The 9,638-nt window shown below is 51.8% G+C and overlaps 1 pseudogene; it reads left to right on the top strand.

The window, feature by feature from the left end:
• Positions 1–8,711: 8,711 nt before the first annotated feature.
• Positions 8,712–9,428, top strand: LOC124706947 (annotated as a pseudogene).
• The last annotated feature ends 210 nt before the right edge of the window (positions 9,429–9,638 follow it).

Here is a 9,638-nt window from a genome sequence, read left to right as displayed (position 1 = left end):
TAGCCAGGCCCGTGCTGAATCCTTCAAGTAAAGTTGTAAGCATTGCATTGCTGCTATCTGATTTCCTTTGTGCAGGATCACAGTCTGCAGGTAGTCGTCTATCCAGGATCTTGGTTCTTGCTGCCCATCGTACTTGGCGGCATCGGTGGGGGTAGGCTTGAACTTTTTGGGCGGCATTGTTTCACGGATCTTGTAACTTAGACAGTCAGCTCCCCTGAGCTCGCCGTCGTACTCCTGGTCTTCATCCGAAGAATCGCTGTCGTCGTCCTTCCTAGCGGCGCGTCGTCGCCTTGCTTTGTCGATCTTGCTCTGGGTGATTTCGTCTCGAGCATCTCTCGCATGATGTTTCGACCCACTGCCTTGGACGGTGGTCCTTTCCTTTGGCGGGACTAGGTTGTTCCCCAATATTGCGAGACTCTCCAGGGCACCTCGATGAGCTTGAGCCATGGATCCTTCGGGGCGCTGGTTGATGAGGTATGCGGCGAGGTTGGCCGTTGCTCCAGCAACGGTTTTCGGCCGTGGCATGCCGGCGGTATCCGTAGTCATAAAGGATTTGGTCAGATTCGACGTTATTTCTGTGGCGTCATCTTCTGAAAGCCTGGATTGTCTTGACCGGTGCTTGCCTGTTCCGTGAGTGTTTCGGGAGGCGCTCCCTTGCGAGCCCCTTCGCCGTTCACTGGATCGATCCGCCGCAGATAGGCGTCTCTCAAGGGTGGCTTGCTCTTTTGACTGGTGCTCCCGGTTTTTCTCTAGTATGGAGCGATAAGCATTGAGGGTTCCAACCGAAGATCCTGCGGGGAGCGGCGTGTTGTTGAGTACTGCTGCCGTTGCTGCCGCCCACTCCTCATCCGCGATAGTGTAATCGATGTCGCGGTTGCTGGCGCTGTTTTCAAAACTCGCCCTTCTACTGGAATGGGGGGTATGGTCCTCGTCTCCTTTGCGCCTTGCGTTTCCTGTGTTATTGGCGACATAAACCTGATGGTGTGCCGTTCTTCGGGTGGCTCCCTGGATGGTGCTGTCGATACTGTCCTCTCCCGATGAATACTGGGCGTTGCAGATGAACGGTGTGTCGCTTGAACCCAGCCCGTGCCTGGTGTCGCAGTTCAGACAGTAGTACGAAGTTAGTTCCGAGGATGAGGAATCATCCGACCCTACCGACATGGAGGACACCGAGCGGGGAGTCGAGGGCACGGGTGAGCACGTCGATCCCGTCAGTCCAGCCGACAGATCGAGTGACGATGACGCGCTTGAACCCGTCGACCCGGAAGTGGGGGATTCCAGCAATCGAAGGATTCCCTCTGCGTTGACGTTGTAGTGGACGCTGCCGAAGGTCATCTCCATGTTCCCTTGTAGATCTGAAAAGTTCGACCGGGAGGAATCGCTGTGTGGAGTAAACTCGTAGGAGCCGAATCGAATCGGGCTTCCCAGGATTGGTGATGATGGTGTCGACGAAGCTGCCGGCGAAGCCGCCGGTGTCATGATCGGATCTGCCGATGCCCTGCCTTGTGCCGACAGGTTTCCCACAGACGGCGCCAATTGTCGAGGGTGCTCCTCGGCAATGCCCTCCGATAGGGGCTTAGGGTTGATGGAATCCTGCAAGCCGACACGAGACATCGGTACACGGACAAGCGGGGAGAGCGATTTACCCGAGTTCGGGGCCCTCGATGAGGTAAAACCCTTACGTCCCGCCTGTCTCGTTCTTGATTATGATGAAAACAGGTTACAATGGGGTGCCGAATAGTTCGGCTGTAATCTCGTCGAGATGCTAGTTGCTAGGGTAACCTAGTTCTAAGCTTCGCCGGCTAATATGGCTGAGGTTGATTGTGTGTCCCTCGATAGCCCCTCTCCCGGCCTTTATATAGGTGGCCAGGTCCCGAGAGGTCTAATCGAGTACGAGTAGGTTTACAGTAGATCTATCTCCAACCTTTCCTTGTTCGGCTTCTTCCGTGCCTTGTTCTCCAAGTAATCTTCCGCCGCACCGCCCTAGTGGCCCATCTTGCCACCGGGTATCTTCATGGGCCTCCAGTTGGACCGTGTAGGGTAGAGCAACATTGGTTACCCGAAGGGTAATGCCCACGTCATACATAGACCGCTATCCAGCATGCATCTATGCCAAAAAAGTCCACCTTCAGGTTAGCATCCGCACCCCTTCCAGTATTAAGTTGCAAACAACAGACAATTGCATTAAGTATGGTGCGTAATGTAATCAACACAAATATCCTTAGACAAAGCATTGATGTTTTATCCCTAGTGGCAACAAGACATCCACAACCTTAGAACTTTCTCGTCACTCGTCCTGCATTCAATGGAGGCATGAACCCACTATCGAGCATAAATACTCCCTCTTGGAGTCACAAGTATCAACTTGGCCGGAGCCTCTACTAGCAACGGAGAGCATGCAAGAACATAAACAACACATATATGATAGATTGATAATCAACTTGACATAGTATTCCATATTCATCGGATCCCAACAAACACAACATGTAGCATTACAAATAGATGATCTTGATCATGATAGGCAGCTCACAAGATCTAACATGATAGCACAATGAGGAGAAGACAACCATCTAGCTACTGCTATGGACCCATAGTCCAAGGATGAACTACTCACACATCAGTCCGGAGGTGATCATGGTGATGTAGAGTCCTCCGGGTGATGATTCCCCTCTCCGGCAGGGTGCCGGAGGTGATCTCCTGAATCCTCCGAGATGGGATTGGCGGCGGCGGCGTCTCTGGAACTTTTTCCGTATCGTGGCTCTCGGTAATAGGGTTTTCACGACGGAGAGTATAAGTAGGCGGAAGGGCAGAGTCGGAGGAGGCACGGGGCCCCCACCCCATAGGCCGGCGTGGGCCCCATGCTGGCCGCGCCGCCTTGTGGTGTCGGCGCCCCGTGGCCCCACCTCGTATCTTCTTCGGTCTTCTGGAAGCTCCGTGGAAAAATAAGACCCTGGGCGTTCGTTTCGTCCAATTCCGAGAATATTTCCTGTGTAGGATTTCTGAAACCAAAAACAGCACAAAACAGGAACTGGCGCTTCGGCATCTCGTTAATAGGTTAGTGCCGGAAAATGCGTATAAATAATGTAAAGTGTGTATAAAACATGTGAGTATTGTCATAAAACTAGCATGGAACATAAGAAATTATAGATACGTTTGAGACGTATCACGCATGTGAGCAAATGCGCCACAAAATTCCCTTCACACCGAGCAATCATTCCGTCTTCTTGAGAAGAAAGAACGCTCATCTTTTTCTTTTGAAGTGTTCTCATCTTTGTTCTTCAAAAATAAGGGAGGAAAGGAAGGTGCGTGCCTCCAGGTAAGCCACTTTATATGGAGAAGCAGACTTATACCAAATCCCCTCTCGTGTTTGCCAGGGTCTGTATTGAAGTTAATAGAGCAAAGAAGCTGCCTTCGAAGGTTTGGATCGACGTCGGAAATGGAAGCCTTGAGGAAGAATGTGTCGACCACATAGTTTAGGGAAACGAAACCTTAGTTCGGGTTAGTTCACGCTAGATTATCGAAGCTTGTAACACCTGTTAGAACACATTAGATCAGATACGATTTCCTTCATCGGATACTCCATAGAACACTAAAAGCTGTGGTATCTTATGGACCTAACATAGGTCACATCCCTCACGACATAAGATTGAAAGCGTACGATTAGCCGGCCTTGCGGCGGCAAAATGATTAGGACGTACCCCCATGCTAAGGTTCCCTGCGGTCCGGCCGCATTAGGTTAGGGAGCTGGGCGATAATAGCTCCTCCGCATCCCAAGCGCGCTGCCCTCCTAGGCGCGCAACACTAAGTAATCCAAGCCAACCCACATACCGCCGGATCGACCGACCCATTTGCGGTCGTCGGGTTGATTGGGGCTTCTCGCGGGTTATCTTCTACTCAAGCTCTCTCCTATTCTTCATCCACCAACTAGCAGGGGGGACGGACAGGAACGTAGGAGCACAAGACACGCGGGTCATCATCTTCTGAAACGATTGGCTTTCGATCTGCGCAATATTTTCTAGTCGGATGGCAGTTCGAGCTGACTTTGGAGAAATCCCCCGCTAATTACTCGCGTAGCCTTGTCAGAAATTCTCAAAAAATATCCCGATCCCGAGGATGACGGGAAGGCTTTTATCCATCCCGGATTGTGTGAATGCGTTCACACCTATCCCGAGTGGGTATAGTTACGTGGTTAAGTAATCCCTTCCTATGCCTCGAGGTTCATTGTATGAGAGAACATAAGGAAAGGCTTGATACATCCATGTCTAGCTCATGTCGATCTTCGTGTCATTTTGCTTTCATTAGCTCAGTAGGATAGTCCACGTTGCTAGGATGTGTGGGTCTAGTCAGGTCGTGACCCTCGATCAAACCATCCTAGCAATGCCCTCTTCTCAAAACAGGCGTTCGATGTACGGATCATCGCCGCGGGGGTGGAAATTGGAATTGGAAGGTTTGACAACTCATAAATCTGTCCTTCAATGCCTTCACAGGCTCTATCCCTGTCCGGTCAATCTCCTCTCTATTAGCTCCATCATTGAGCAATTCAAATGTACTGTTACATTTGATGAGGATTCTAGTTTATTTAAGGAGAAGGGCACTGGGAAGAGGATTGGGTCTGGAATCAGGCGTAAGGGGTTGTGGTTGATCAAGTGGATGTCGCATTGTCTGTGATTGCTAGAGGACCTGAAGCAGAGATCTTGCTACATCATTTTCGTTTGCCGGATTAGGTCTTATAATAGATATTTTTTTACAGGCCGTAGTTCCTTAATGAGATTACTTTAACACACCCTAAGGCTTAAGAAAAGAATAAAAAAAAGGCCATATAAGTGAGATCCTATAGCCCATGTGCAGTGCCGGACCCCGCGTGGGCCCCATGTAGATTCTGTGGCACATCCGTCCACATGCGCCACAGAAATGCAATGTTCTGTGGCGCACCAGTCCTACATGCTCCATAGAAATCATATTTTTTGACACCACATAAATAATTTTGTGGAGCACGCACTTTTAGGTGCGGCACATAATACATTCCTACCTATAATGGTTTTCCTAGTAGTGGTTGTTTCCTCCCGCGTGGTTGTGGCATCGCCTCCCACGTCTGCAGCTGTTTCTTCTTAGTCTGCCTGGCCTCACAGTGTTTACCATCGTGAGACTGTCGTTGCCTATTCGACGGTACCCCGAAGGAGAGATCCTCATGAAGGGGGGAAGAAATAGGGGCCATAGGGCGGAGAGCCATTGGGACGGTGGTACACGGTTACCCAGCTTCATAACACGCCGCTCGGAGGCAGGGCCTACTGATGCTTGTCTGGAATTATCTGGGCACTTTCGCGTTGTTACAATGAGTTATGGTTCTACTTCCAGGGCTCCCGGGATCTGGCTTATAAAGGCGCCAAGATCTAGGGTTTCTACGGAGAGTCCTAGCCGGAATACAAGGTGCCTAACTACAGAATCTACATTTTCATGCACGTCAAGGATCCACCTACATCTAACTTGTCGTCATGGATCCGAACACTTCATGGGCCTTCGTGGATCCGACTTCCTACATCTTCTATCAACAGCAACTGGACCGCCCGGTGGGCCATAAGCCACCACCATCATCTGTGGGCCACCCGGGCTTGCCGGATCTAGGCCACGTCATTGGCATACCCATGAATTATACCCACAACAGTAGCCCTCGAAGTTCTTCAAGATTCAACATTCCTCCACCTAGCTTCTACCTCATTTGGATCCGGAGAAAATCTCGAAGAGCTTCCAAAACTTCATTATTTCCGACTACAAATCAACCGGAAATCATTTCATCTCGGATCCGCGCAGTTAGGCCACCGTCGCTTCAGTTTCACCGCTTTGACCTAGGACACGTGGCGGAAATCCAACGGTACGACCGCTTGGCTGCCACCGTAGGATCCGATGCACGTATCTCCACACCGGGTCTATAAATAGTCCAACGACGTGGTCATTATTACTTTTTCACTGCCCTCGCCACTTATTCTTCTTCCTCGCGCCCGCACCGCTCAGCAAATCTGATCATTGGCGAGCTATATATCTCCCGTAAAGCTTCACTCGCCGCCTCTCCAGGGTCCTTCCGCACCCGAGCTTGCCGTCGTTGATCGGGAAATCGCCTCTGCCGCCGATTCTTGGTCGCGAGGGACGTCTACGCCTCTTCTCCAAGCCATCGACCACCACCGGCGACCACAGGGAACTGTCACGCCTTTGCAGATAAGTCTGCCGGACTTGAGAGAGAAAGAGAGCAACAAGATCTTGCTAGCTTTAAGCTTTTAATCATTGTACTTGCAGCCGGATGTATGTCGGAAAACACCCTGAACTCAACTGAACACACTCCAAACACTCCTCCACGTATTCGACCGGAATCTTTACATATAGCACCCTTATCATTTCTGCCACCCAACGTTTCCGACCTGCGATTAGCTCAACCTTACTCCGCAGCTTCCAGCAATCCACTCGGAAGATTTCCGACTGAAGCGGAGCTGCTAGAAGAGTTACAAGGGCAAGCTCGTATGGCAGAGAAGATAAAGGAGACGGAAGGGAAGAAGGCTTCCAAGGCCAAGAACAGGAAGGGGGAGAAGGGCCATTGGTGGCCCTATATCGTAACCGATTTTGAGCTAAAAGCTCTTCAAGAAGAAGGCTTTATCGCTTCGGGTTCTTACAGGTTCACCAAGGACTCCTCTACTTCGGCCCCGGGGGTTAACGAGCGGGTCCTCACCAAATCTTGGGTGGATCGAGACCTCTTGCTTCCGCCTTCGGATTTTTTTTGGAGGTCCTCAATACCTGCGGGCTGTAGCCGCACAACATTTGCCCCAACGCCTATCTCCTTCTCTCCAACTTCGTCACTTTGTGCGAAGGTCACCTCAGAGTCCGTCAGGATATCCAGCTCCTTCAGTTCTTCTATCGCGTGAAGAAGGAGAAGAAGGAGAAGAACATGGTCGACTGCGGCAGTATGACCTTCGTGCTCCGCCCAAAGAGAATTTATCCGCCTTTCTCCTCACGTGAGTCCGTCCAGTACTAGAACGCGAGGTGGTTTTATATCAACAATGAAATCGTTCCAGACCGTCACCAAGGCCTCCTAGTCTTCATCAACCCTCTAGTGGAGATGGACTCCTAGAGCTGCATCCCCAACTTCACCCAGCATCCAGAGCTGGAGAAGATGGTCCGGAGGATTTCAAAACTGGTTCATGAGGGGTTGACCAAATCGACCTCACCTTGAGCTGGTTCACTCGCCAGATCCAGCCTCTGTGGTTCAACCAACATCTCATCTGCGCCTACACTGGTGTGGATGAGCCGCTACGGGTCACCGACAACCTTCCCGCGTATTCTCTAAACAAGAGGATCCGAACGCTGCTGAAGGTGACCCGAGGCCAAGTGGTGTCGGAGATCTCTAAGGACATATATATCAACGGAAACTGCCCTCCGGTGAGTTGCACTTAGACACTTTGATGTTCGGTTTCGTACTTCTTAATTTGTTTATGTTTTCTAACATCCAACACCTCTTCTCCAGCTCAACACTTTGGCGGAGGAGGATTTTGGGGAGATATTTCGCATCGCTGCCATTGACTCCGGAAAGGCAGACGAGACTCCGGAGGAGGACGAGGAGGAAGAGGAGGAGCAGACGGATAAATACGCTCCTCGACCCTCTAAACGCCCCAGGGGTGGATCCTCTGGACCAAATGGCGCTCCCAGCAACGAGGGCTCCACCAAGAAGCCCAAAACTGCTCCAGCTAGGGGCCCACGGCGTCTGGACTCCAAGCGGGTGGAGCGCGAGCGCATCAACATACTCGCGACTTCCGGAAAAGGAACCCGGCCCAAACTCCCCGGAGCTGTATAAGTTCCGACGCGTGAGTCTTTTCACGTTTTTATGGCGAAGATGTTATTTATTTTTTCCTTTTGCTTTGATCAGGTACCAGAAGGTCGTTTCCTCTCGGAGTAAATCCCAGAGGACGATCACAACATTTCTGAAGACATCTCCTGCCGTCATCGCTCAACACTTTGGTGTCTACAATACCATGCATGGTGGTATATGTTGGTGGCTGGCAAGCTTGGTGGAGCGTCGCATCTTGTCCGGAGGTGTGGTTTTTTTGGGTTCAGGAGAAATCCCGGTCGTTTCTGCACCGACGCAGTGACGCTTGCAAGTGTCGCCATTCCTTCCTGGAGGGCATCGGGTGTACCTCTTCCCTACCCTCCGAAGCGTACCAGGGAAAACCCGAGGACCTATCCGGGCAACAACATCGTCGTCTTCGCTTTCCTTCTTGGAGGTGTTGCTTGGTACGTGGCGAGTCAAAAGTGTTAGGATCGTGGTGGGACTTATCCAGAGGGCGCAACGGTTGCGAGTCATCATCGTTTTCGTTGATCCACCGGTACGGGCTCTGTTTTCTCTTTTGTTTCTTTTTTTCTTTTGGGTTTTGGCTATGCTGTTTGCAGTGGTCTCAAAGCTGCACGTGTGGTTACATTAATATAGCGGTGAAAGCCGGTTTTGAAGAGAACACTACTTGGCTTTTAAAAAGAGTCAAACCAAGCTTAAAAGGGGCAATTCTGTTGCAATTCCATGATTCGTGGCTGCTAGGTCTATCGTCGACTGTTAGTCAATGTGACGCGGGGTCGTACGCTGATCCGTGACGCAATCACGCAAGGGCAAACCCCTTCCTTCTATTTTAGCGGCACACCTTTGCATGCGGCTCGATCTGAGTAGACCTAGAGAAACAAAGATGGGAATAAGATCGAGGAGGAGAACCAGGGACTGGGCGGCGCTGCCCGGCGACGTGCTATGGACCATCCTGAGCCTGGTCCCGCAAGACGACATCCTCCGCACAGCTGGGCTCGTGTGCGCCTCCTGGCGGCGGCTAGCCCTCGATGAGCCGCTGCTGTGGCGGCGTATCGACCTCCCCGCCAAAAAGGACAAGGACGGAAACCCGCCGGCGACGTGGAAGGCGAGGGCGTGTGCCGCCGTGCGGCGCAGCGCCGGTCGCTGCGAGTCCTACCGCGGCCGCGTCAACCGTGACTTCCTGCTCTTCCTCGCCGGCAAGTACGTACGCGCGCGTTACTCACCCCTCACGTACACCTCTCCTGAATCCACTGATCCTGACCTGATTGCTTTCCTATGCGTGCGCTGCTGGGTGCTGGCTTATTAATTGCAGCGCACCGTCGCTGCGGAGCCTCCACGTGACGAGCCGGTTTGACATGCTCGACGAGAAGTTCATGACGGTGCTGGCGAAGAAGCTCCCTATGCTGGAGGAACTCGTGATGTCGAAAGGCCGGATCGAGCACTCCTCCTTGGCCGCTCTCGTCGACCACTGCCCACGGCTCCAGCTGCTTGACGCCGGCGGCTGTCACACATTCAATTCGATCGGCGAGTCGCTTCAGGCGAGACTGGAGAGCAAGATCAAGGATCTCCGGCTGCCGCGCATGCAGGTCGACCGCTTTAGAGGACGGATAGGGGGGCTGCTGCGGGCGGTTCATTTTCCTCCTCCCGCGGGTCGTTTGGGCCGACAACTAAAACCGGTTGGGATGTGATGTATTAGATGATCATATGGCTTTCCTCTTCTTTTTTCCTATCCTCTTTCGAAGTTAATTTTTTTTTTGCTACTGAATCACAAGCGACAACTGAAGTGGCCGATGATGAAATTACCTGATCT

This window comes from Lolium rigidum, chromosome 1 (assembly GCF_022539505.1).
Source record: "Lolium rigidum isolate FL_2022 chromosome 1, APGP_CSIRO_Lrig_0.1, whole genome shotgun sequence".
NCBI classification, from domain to species: Eukaryota; Viridiplantae; Streptophyta; class Magnoliopsida; order Poales; family Poaceae; genus Lolium; species Lolium rigidum.
Note: the sequence above shows the minus strand (reverse complement) of the source record. Positions and strands in the feature narration are given on the sequence as shown.